This window comes from Helianthus annuus, chromosome 4, assembly GCF_002127325.2.
Source record: "Helianthus annuus cultivar XRQ/B chromosome 4, HanXRQr2.0-SUNRISE, whole genome shotgun sequence".
NCBI lineage: Eukaryota > Viridiplantae > Streptophyta > Magnoliopsida > Asterales > Asteraceae > Helianthus > Helianthus annuus.
This window is the reverse complement of record NC_035436.2, coordinates 189,365,217-189,375,772: the sequence shown is the minus strand read 5'-3', so window position 1 is coordinate 189,375,772 and position 10,556 is coordinate 189,365,217.

Genomic DNA, 10,556 nt, shown 5'->3' with positions numbered 1-10,556 from the left:
TTCGAAGCGACAACGGTACCGAGTTCAAAAACAGGGTTATGGATGAGTTTTGCACTGCAAAAGGAATCCTTCATGAATACAGCTCTCGGTACACGCCACAACAAAATGGAGTCGCTGAAAGAAAGAACAGAACCTTAATTGAGACTGCAAGAACCATGCTGGTTGAGTCTCAGCTTCCAGTTCGATTCTGGACTGAAGCTGTTGCCTCGGCTTGCTACACTTTAAACAGGGTTCTCACAGTGAAAAGACATGGAAAAACGTGCTTCGAACTCCTACACAAGAAGACTCCTGACTTGGAATATCTAGAACCTTTTGGTGCACCATGTACCATGATTGAGCCTGACGGGAAGTTTGGTGCCAAAGCTATCGAAGGTTACTTCCTTGGGTATGCTACTCCTAATCTGCGAGTATGGAACCTGACTACCAAAAGGATTGAAGAATGGGGTGAAGTAAGAGTTCAAAGATATTCTAATCCTCCGAAGCCTTCTGGAGATCCATGGATGTTCGATTATGATGGTCTTTTCGACTCATTCAATCTGTCGACATTTGATGATGACAATGCAATTGCTCAAATGTTGTCTGAAAGTGAGAATGCGACTGGCTCTCAGTTAGCTCGTCCAATCATTGTTGACTCACAAGCATCTTCTTCTGTCAACAATCTCGCTTCAAATGAGGTGTTTAATGATGCTGTCGATTACAATTTGTCATCGGAAGATGAGGAGTATGTTGATGCAAATGATGGTGAAGCACTGCGTCCGGTTCAAGGTACTTCAGAAGCAACGGATCCAGTGTCTGCGCCAATTATCCAAGAAGAAAATGCATCATCTTCTACAACTCACCAGCTTCAGAATGATATCGGGAATTTAAATATCAATAACTTGAGGTCAAATGTTGAAGTTCCTCAAGTTACTGAAACCCGAATTCATAACATTCATCCTCAGCAGAATATTATAGGTGATGTTCTCAGTGGTGTAAGGACAAGGAATCAAATCAGAAACAACGAAAATGCTGGCTTGTATGCTGAGATACGAGAATCGGGACAACAAAATGATTGGTCTTTCGCCTGCTATGTTAGCCAAGAAGAGCCTAAATCTTGGAAGGAGGCATTGAAAGATGATTCTTGGGTGGAAGCCACGCAAGAAGAACTTCAGCAGTTCGAGAAGTTGGGCGTATGGAAATTGGTTGATAGGCCCGATAACTACAAAAAGATCGGAACTCGCTGGGTGTTTAAGTGCAAAAAGGACGACCGTGGGATTGTTGTCCGAAACAAGGAAAGGTTAGTGGTTCAAGGCTTCAGTCAGATCGAAGGTATTGACTACAATGAAGTGTATGCACCTGTTGCTCGTCTGGAGGCTATTAGAATCTTTCTAGCCTACGCATCCTTCAAGAAATTCAAGGTGTACCAGATGGATGTTAAAAGTGCTTTTCTACACGGAGTAGTCGAAGAGGAAGTATATGTCGAGCAACCACCGGGGTTTGAAGATCCATTACATCCTGACAGGGTTTTACTACTTAACAAGGCGTTATATGGTCTTCATCAAGCACCTCGGGCTTGGTATGAAACGTTGTCTACCTATCTGCTCAGCAATGGTTTTCGACGAGGTTTGATCGACTGTACCCTCTTCATCAAAGAAAAAGGTGAAGATCTTCTGTTGGTACAAGTGTATGTCGATGATATTATCTTTGGTTCTACCGATGATAAGTTATGCAAAGAATTCGAAAAGGTGATGCAAGATCGATTCGAGATGAGTGCGATGGGTGAAATGACGTTCTTCTTGGGTTTGCAAGTTAATCAGTCCGAATCTGGAATTTTTATTCATCAAACCAAGTACGTCGGAGACATCTTGAGCCGGTTCCAGATGTCCGATACGAAGCCAATTTCTCCTCCGCAGAATCACGGCATTACTCCGGATGAAGAAGGGGATGCGGTGGATTCTTCACTCTATCGTGCTATGATTGGATCTTTAATGTATCTCACCGCATCAAGACCCGACATTATGTATCCAACTTGTCTTCTCGCTAGGTATCAAGCGAATCCGAAGGTCTCTCACTATGCTGCTGTCAAGAGGATCTTTCGTTATCTGAAGACTTATCCTGACACCGGGTTATGGTATCCTAAGGATGATAACTTTGATCTCACAGCTTTCAGTGATTCTGATTTTGGTGGCTGCAAAAAGGATGGAAAATCAACTACAGCAGGATGTCAGTTTTTAGGCAATCGCCTAGTCACTTGGCAATGCAAAAAGCAGACATGTGTGGCCACGTCTACATGTGAAGCGGAATACATTGCTGCATCTAGTTGCTGCTCCCAGGTTCTATGGATCCAACAACAGATGCGGGACTACGGTTTTGAATTTCTAACTACTCCTATTTATGTTGATAATGAGGCTGCCTTACAGATCACTAGAAATCCTGTACAGCATTCGAAAACGAAGCACATCGATATCAAATATCACTTCATACGTGATTGTTTTGAAAAGAGACTTATCGATGTGGTTCACATTCATACTGACCACCAACGTGCCGACCTTTTTACCAAAGCATTTGATAAATCAAGATTTGATTATTTACTTTTGGTAAACGGCATTAAGGTGAAGCAAGAGTAACCGACATCAGGAAATCGTTTTTGTAAATATTTTTCTAAAAACCAAAAATCCAAAAATATTTTTCATTTTCTTTATTTTTGAATTTTAGGGGGAGAAAGTTTCAAGAAAAATACAAAAACATTGAAAAACCACAAAAATACAAAAATATGTCTTTAATTTATTTACTTTCTGCATTTAAGGGGGAGAAAATTCAGAAAAACACAAAAACAATAGAAAAACAAAAATGAGTTTCTTGGTAATATAAGAGAAAGTGATATTACATCAGAGGTCGGTTGAAACATGCTTCTAGAAATCAAAAGAAAAAGAAAATGATAAGTAGCTCTACTAATGATGTACCGGTAGACTCACGATCATTTTAAAATATGCAGGAGATATAAACATAACAGACTGAAAACCGCGTGGGAACCGTTCATTGGCATATGGTCTTGGTACCGAAATTTCGTTTGATAGATTGCCGAGGTTCTGAGATATTCGGGGTTTATGCTGTTTATCATCTGGGTATCATGGTTGTTTCTATAAAAGACAAAGTCTAAGTTCTTCCATGATACCATACATACGTGTACATATCTCATACTGCATTCGACTTCAATAAGTGATAAACAATCACATGTCCATATCAAATAAGTGATAAAATATCACATTTATCCGGGAGTCAAGTTCGTCTCTCTGCTGTACGGAAGTACTGACCTGTTCACGGACTTGCTCCTGTGCCCTCATGCATCGAAAATCAAGTTCCTCATCAATAAGTGATTCTATCACATAGGGCTTGTTTTCAAATTCAAATAAGTGACTTGTTCACATTGTAAATATATACGTTAAAAACGGATGATAAATGGTATACTCCCCAGTAAGATGAACTCTCGTGCATACCTTGATACGGGAATGTGTCGTGAGTGGATGAACACCGGTCGGTAAGTATAAATCATACCTTAAACGTATCTCATTGTATTATGATTACACCTGATCGTTGAGTTTAAGTGGACAACAATATCGGTAATTGTGGTAGAATACTTATCCGCTTCTGTAAAAGAATTTTAAAAGGAAGTGTGTTTTGACAAAAGACCGCAAGCTGATATGATTCTCTTCGCCAGAAACTCGCAAAAATATTGTTGTGTTTGTACATATTTACTTACTGCTTTATTTACTGCTTTATTTTTTAAACAGTTTTTGTCGTTTGGTGCATATCAGCACGACATTAGCGGTGATGTCGTTTGATAACATTCAAAGGATTTTAAAATTGTTGCCTTTTATTTTATCAAACCACAAAATCCAAAAAGATTTTTAATTTAACATTATTTTTGATTAACTGATGTTGGTGCTCGATCCGATACCTGACAAGCCGAGATACTTCATAAAATTAACCTTGCAGAACTTCATAACGGACAACTTTCAAAATGGTCATTATTGAAAAACCTCAAAATTTGAAAGGTGTAAATTGGAAATTCCCTAAAAATCCAAAGTGTTGGTGGGAAATCTGATCCTTCGAGGAAGCAATGGCCCTCGAAAGATCAGATGGTCAGAAAGTCAATGAAAGTCAACAGTCTCAATCGAAAGATGCCTGGTCAACGAAGGATTTGACAAATTGATCCTTCGAGTTTGACCAGACCCTTTGAAAGATGATGTAGTTCGAAGGATATCCTTCGAAGGATCTCAAAATATCTGGTATCCTTCGATCCAGATCCTTCAAATATCTGGATCTTTCGAGCCTCATATGGATCCTTCGAAACCAAAAGTTATCCTTCGAAACAACTGTTCATCTTTCGAATGGTCTTGAGTCCTTCGAGGCGGTTCGACTTTCGAGGTCAGGATATATAAAGGCATCTTCTTCTTCATTGTTCATTATCAGTTTCAAATGTATCACAAAAACCCTCTCAATCTACTCGAACCTCTGTCCATTTTTCTTTAGAAATCACAGTATCAGGATTTTGTATTTATATTCGGTAGGATCATCTCTATCATCATTATCATTTTAACTGTCAATAATTCAAACATAAACATGATTTTATGTTCTTATCTTTCAAAACTTATTAACTAGAAAAGATAAAATGTGAAGTCTGAATATGTTGTGAATAAATCAGTGATAGTTTTTGTTGATAATGTGGTGTTTCTTATCTGTTTGTGAATGTTCAAATGATGTTGTTGAATCTTGATAACTGGGGAGTTTGGTTTGGGTAAAACAGAGGAATGGTGAGGGTTTAGGGTTTGGATCAAAAGCATGTGTGTGTTCATGTCCGATTTGGGTTAAAATTGTTGATGGTTTTAAATGGATTATGATATAAGTGTTATCTGATATAAAATCCACCTGAAACCATTTGACATTTTCACCGGAAAAACATTTAAAACCCACCGGAATTAAGGTTAAAACTCACTGCCGGAAAATTATGCCGATGAACAGTTGCCGGATCGGAAGATGATGAATCATCACCTCGATAGATGTGCTAAACAGCATCCTTCGAGGTGAATCACGAAAGATAGTAGATATTTCGAAAGATCATCTTTCGATGGATCAGCCTTCGAAAGATCAAGATATCTTTCAAAATCTCTTGAGTGTTCGAAAGATGATCCTTCGATAAGGTTGACATCTTTCAAGATAAATAACATCTTTCGAGCTTGATCAACATCCTTCGAACTGGTTTCCATCTTTCGTGCTTTGTTTCAATCCTTCGATGGATATATGGATCCTTCGAAGAGTTCAACACTTAGAATATTTTCAAGAAATTGAAAATTTTCTAAGTGTGGAATTCCAATGATTGACTGTTTGACCCTTACTTATTACGTGTCAATGTGATGTGCAGAAATGGCACCAAAGGCAGCGAAAAAGGAACGGGCCAAGCCAACCAAGAAGGTGAAATCAGAGCTGGAAGCTATGTCTGAATCTAGACATAATATGGCGGCATATCTACAACCGGAAGGAAGCATCAGTCCGGAATTTGCTGGCATCATGGAATATCTTCACAGGGCACGCATTAATTACGCTATCACAACTCAGCATGTCGCATATCAGTCTCACATTAAGGCTTTCTGGAATACAGCTGGGGTTGAAACGGTGGATGATAAGGAAGTAATCAGGGCAGTAGTCGCTGAAAAGCCAGTGGTTATTACTGAAAACTCTATCAGAGAACGTCTACGGCTTGGAGATAAATCTGAAGACCCAACGTCTATAGAGCTACAGTGTCAGCGTGGGTTATTATTGAGAATTAAGTACAGCCAGAACGTTCTTGCCAATCAAATCAACAAGAAGTTCCTGCCGCTTCGATATAAGTTCCTTCTGCACATTCTCATTCATTGCCTAAGCAACAAGCGCTCTGGGTATGATCTGTCTCCTATCGATTTGACGGGATTGTTTACGGCGCTGATTCTGAACAAGCCGTTCAACATTTCTCGGTATATCTTCAATAATCTGAAGGAGAACACTCGGAGGCCACTTCCGTCAGATACACAGCGAACTAACACCAAGTTTTGGTTATACCCTCGGTTTCTGCAAATGATGATAGATGATCAGATTCCTGATCTTGCTAAAGCAGAGGCAGATGTGCTTCCTGTGAATCCGATGAACGATCGCACACTGCTAATCGTCAAGTCTATGGGGGTTTACAAGGGATCGGATCCGGATAGGAAACTGATTGGTCATCTTAATTCTCCTGACTATGAGGCTCCACAGAATCACAGATGGTGTCGTGAAGGAAGTGTTTCTGATAATGAAGAACCAGCGTTAATTGCTATGGCTGATGAGCAACTCACAGCTAAACATGGAATCAAGGCAACTAGAAGGTCTGCTGGCAGTTCTGGTGCAGCAGCTAGTACTGAGGTTGATATAAATGTGGCTGCTGAAGAGGTTCAGGATATGTCTGTTGATCCTGATGTTCATATTGTTTCTGGTGGTGATGGTGGTGCTGGTAATGTTGCTGGTCAGTCTGGTTCGGTTGCGACTGACAAAGGAAAGGGCAAGATAGATGAGGCGAGAAAGCTTATTGATGAAAGCAGTTCATCTTCCGAAGAGGAAGGAGGTTCAGGTGATGGTGATTCTTCGTCTGAGGATGATAATCCTCCTCCCCCTGGGATGATGAAAGTGTTTGATAGATGCGGGAACCCTCGGTTGATACATATTAAGAAGACGGGTGATACTGGAGACTCCGATAAGGATGATGAAGATTATACGCTTACTTCTCCAGGTTTTCGTAAGAAGAGGAAGGCAAAACGACAGGGTGTTCGTTCATCGAAGAAAACTGCTGATGACACCTCTGTTCCTGTTTCTGTTCAGCCTTCATCTGCTCCTGAGCAGCAGGTTCCTTCTTCTGGTGATCAATTTACTGAAAAAGAGACGCTGGAGCTAATGGCGTCTCCTCAGAGGTCTTCTGGGACACGCACGGCGACTGTTGATCAACAGCCGTCTGCAACTCCCACCTCAGGTACACATGCTCGACCCCCTCTCACTATTACTGGTCCTACAGGTGCTTCGGGTCAGGCTGGTCAGTCTGGTTCTTCAAGACCTGAGCCTTTAAGGCCATCTCTGGCAGAAACCTTGTCTGGATTTTCTGAAGCTGACAAGGTACAATTCCTGATTGAACAAATCAGTGAATTGGGTGATATAGTTGGTAGACACACAAGAACTATTGAAGAATATCGTGTCCTGCGAAAACAAGATGTAGTGGCACACAACCAGCTATGTAAAATTGTTGAAGCTCAGAATGTTAAGATCAAGGAACAGGCTGAGGAAATCGAAAGGTTAAAAGAGGCAAATAGGGCACGAGATAGGGAGGTGGAAATTATGAAAAGACATAGTACCAATTTGGAGACTCAGGCGAAAGCGTTGAAGGAGATGGTAAGTAATCGTGATGATAGACTGATGCAGGCTTTCAAGCCCATGTACAGCAACTTCAATAGGGTTTATTCAAGGGTTGGTACATTGTGGAACGAAAGGTGTAAAACCTTAGGAATAGTTCCCGCAAGGCGTGAGGATGATCAAGATGATGATGCTGCTAATCCAGATCAAACAACTGCCTCAGGCTCCGGTGCAACTGCATCCGGTGCTGTAGGCGAATCTGGTACTCCTCAAGATACTCCGTCTGCTCCTCCTACAGCTTCTACAGGCCCAACTGAGCAGACTGAAACACTGGAAATGTCTGTAAACCCTGAACAGATCAGCCTGGAACCGGAAACATTTACTACAGATCTCCCTGAATCTTCAAGTGCTCAGAAACATCATCCTGTGACGGGTGAACTGCTGGAAGAGGGAGAGTTTATATCTGAGATGACTGATGAATAGATTTCGATTTTGACTGATTTGGATGAAGTTGCTGTGTGTATGATTGATGCTACTCCGCTGGTACAGGATCAAACTGATTTCTCCTCAATTGAAGAAATCTTCATCAGTTCTGATCCTGAACGTCCTGTGTATGTTGGAAAGGACAATGCGGAGGTGAATGCCCTTGATGATGACTTTGTTGCTGAAAAGGCTGAAGAGTTCGCCAATCTTTCTTCTGATTCGCCATCAGCTCAGGAAAGCCGTGAGAAAACAGTTAATGAATGGCGAGCGGATTTCCTTGCTAGGAATCCTCCTCCGCTCGCTCCGTTGGAACAGGCTAACTATATGATGCTGGAGAAAAATCAGGCTCGGGGTCGCATCATCAGCTGGATGTTTGTCAAAGATCTTCACTGCATGGTCGTGAAAAGAGAAACGGGTCTTCAGTATTTCAGAACTCTCCTTAGTATTCTCACACTTCCATATTATGATGTTGCAGTGTTGGCCCAGCTTGATATAATCAATCGAGCTAAAGAACAGATGGTGGATCTATTCGCTAAGAAAATCAGGTTAGAAAGGAGATTGGGTTGGAAGGATCCTCTGTACAAACCTCAGTTTCCAAGATACGAGCAGATCAGGTTCACACTTGATCCAGAAACAAACACCGCTCGTTATCGCTTGGTATACGATCCTCCCAAGGTGATGAAGAAGATTCCACTGTTAAAGATGAAGACCGACTTTCTTGGAAATTTCCGCTGCTGGGTTTATGATGCGGATACTGGTGAAGCTGTGATCTTATTCAGAGATAATTCGGAGAACTTCAGGATAATCGATCCGATGTGGATTACGAATATGTCCAGATCGGATATCATTGTTTTGAAGGATCATGAAATCAACTACTTAGTTCAGGATCGAGATCAAGCTATGAAGTTTCAAAGGATGGCCCGATACTGCTTCAATCTGCTAGTCAACGCAGGAAGTGCATGGTCATCACATCATCTAACCATGGAAAGGACGTTAGAGACTTAAGACACGAAGACCTAGACAAAGCTACAGCCAAGGGGGAGTTTGTTGGTGCATTTTGTGTCTGTACTTTGTCTGTATTTTGTAATGTATAAAACGATGTCTTTTGTCTGTTGTGTTTACGTCTTTGTTATGTTGTTTATGTGTTGGAATGTGTGTTTGACCAAGTCAACCATCCTCCTGGTTTGACTTGGCCAAACATCCACACTTAGTGTTTGAAAGATGATATGCTTCGAAGGATGTCATCGAAGGATGAATTGTATCCTTCGATGACCTCGAAAGATAATGTTTCGATGGATATTAATGGACCTCGAAGGATATATCATCCTTCGAGGTATGTTGGGATCCTTCGAGATCTTTCGATGGCAATTCTGGTCGATAGATGATCCTTCGACCAGAATACCTGATCCTTCGTGCATGGTTGTCTGTTATGGGTATATATATCCCATGAGGGTTTCACTTCAAGCAGAAGTTCTGTGTAAGTGTGTAAGTTGTTGAGAGCTTTTGTGTGTGAACCCAAGTCTTGTAAGAGAGCATTTCAGTTTGGTCAAGGTCTGTAACCGTGTCCACTGAAATACAAGAGAAAACTTTGATACTTTGCTTGTCTACTCTTTCTCTTTGTAATCTTTGCTTTCATCTAAACTACGGTTTGCACTCTATCTTGGATTCCGCACTTGCTAGAGTGTTGAACATAACAAGGAATAGGTTTATCCTCAACCTCCGAGGGACCTACAGAGGTTGTTGCCAAGGAACACACAATACCCAGATGTAGAGCGTCTGGAGTCGGGACAACCAACCCAGTCAGCATCAGAGTAGGCGACTAGCGATGATGGTGATGAAATAGAGAGGCACAGACCATGATCCAAGGTGCCTTTTGTGTACCGAAGAATGCGTTTCAAGAACGCAAAGTGTGGTTCTCGAGGAGAATGCATGAATAAGCAGACTTGTTGAACTGCATATGAGATATCGGGCCGAGTAAAATTTAAATATTGAAGTGCTCCGGCCAAGCTTCGGTACAGAGACCCATCGGATAGTAATGGACCATCATCAGCGCTTAGTTTAGATGATGTGTCGACTGGGGTAGTGCAAGGTTTACAATCTGTCATATTGGCCCGATGTAAGATATCACGTGCATATTGAGATTGGGACAGAAATAAACCTTGAGTGTCTCGTTTCACAGATATGCCAAGAAAATGATGGAGTTTGCCTAAATCTGTCATTGCAAATTCCCGAGATATTAGGCTGATGATGTTCTTGTGCAAATCATTTGAGGAGGCGGTTAAGATAATATCATCGACATATAGTAATAAATATGCCATATGTTGTCCTTGTCGAAAAACAAACAAGGAGTTGTCGCAAACACTACCTTTGAAACCATGAGAAACAATAAACTTCGAGAAGCGTTGAAACCATGCACGAGGTGCTTGTTTGAGTCCGTATAAGGATTTGCGAAGGCGACAAACATGATCTGGTTTGGTAGCATCATAGAACCCCGATGGTTGGTACATATACACAGTTTCCTCAAGATTGCCATGTAAAAAGGCATTTTTAACATCAAGTTGATTAATAGGACACTGATTATGAAGAGCAACGGATAAAACTGTACGGATGGTTGCCGGTTTTACTACCGGGCTAAAAGTATCTTGACAGTCAATGCCAACCGTTTGAGACTTTCCATTGACCAC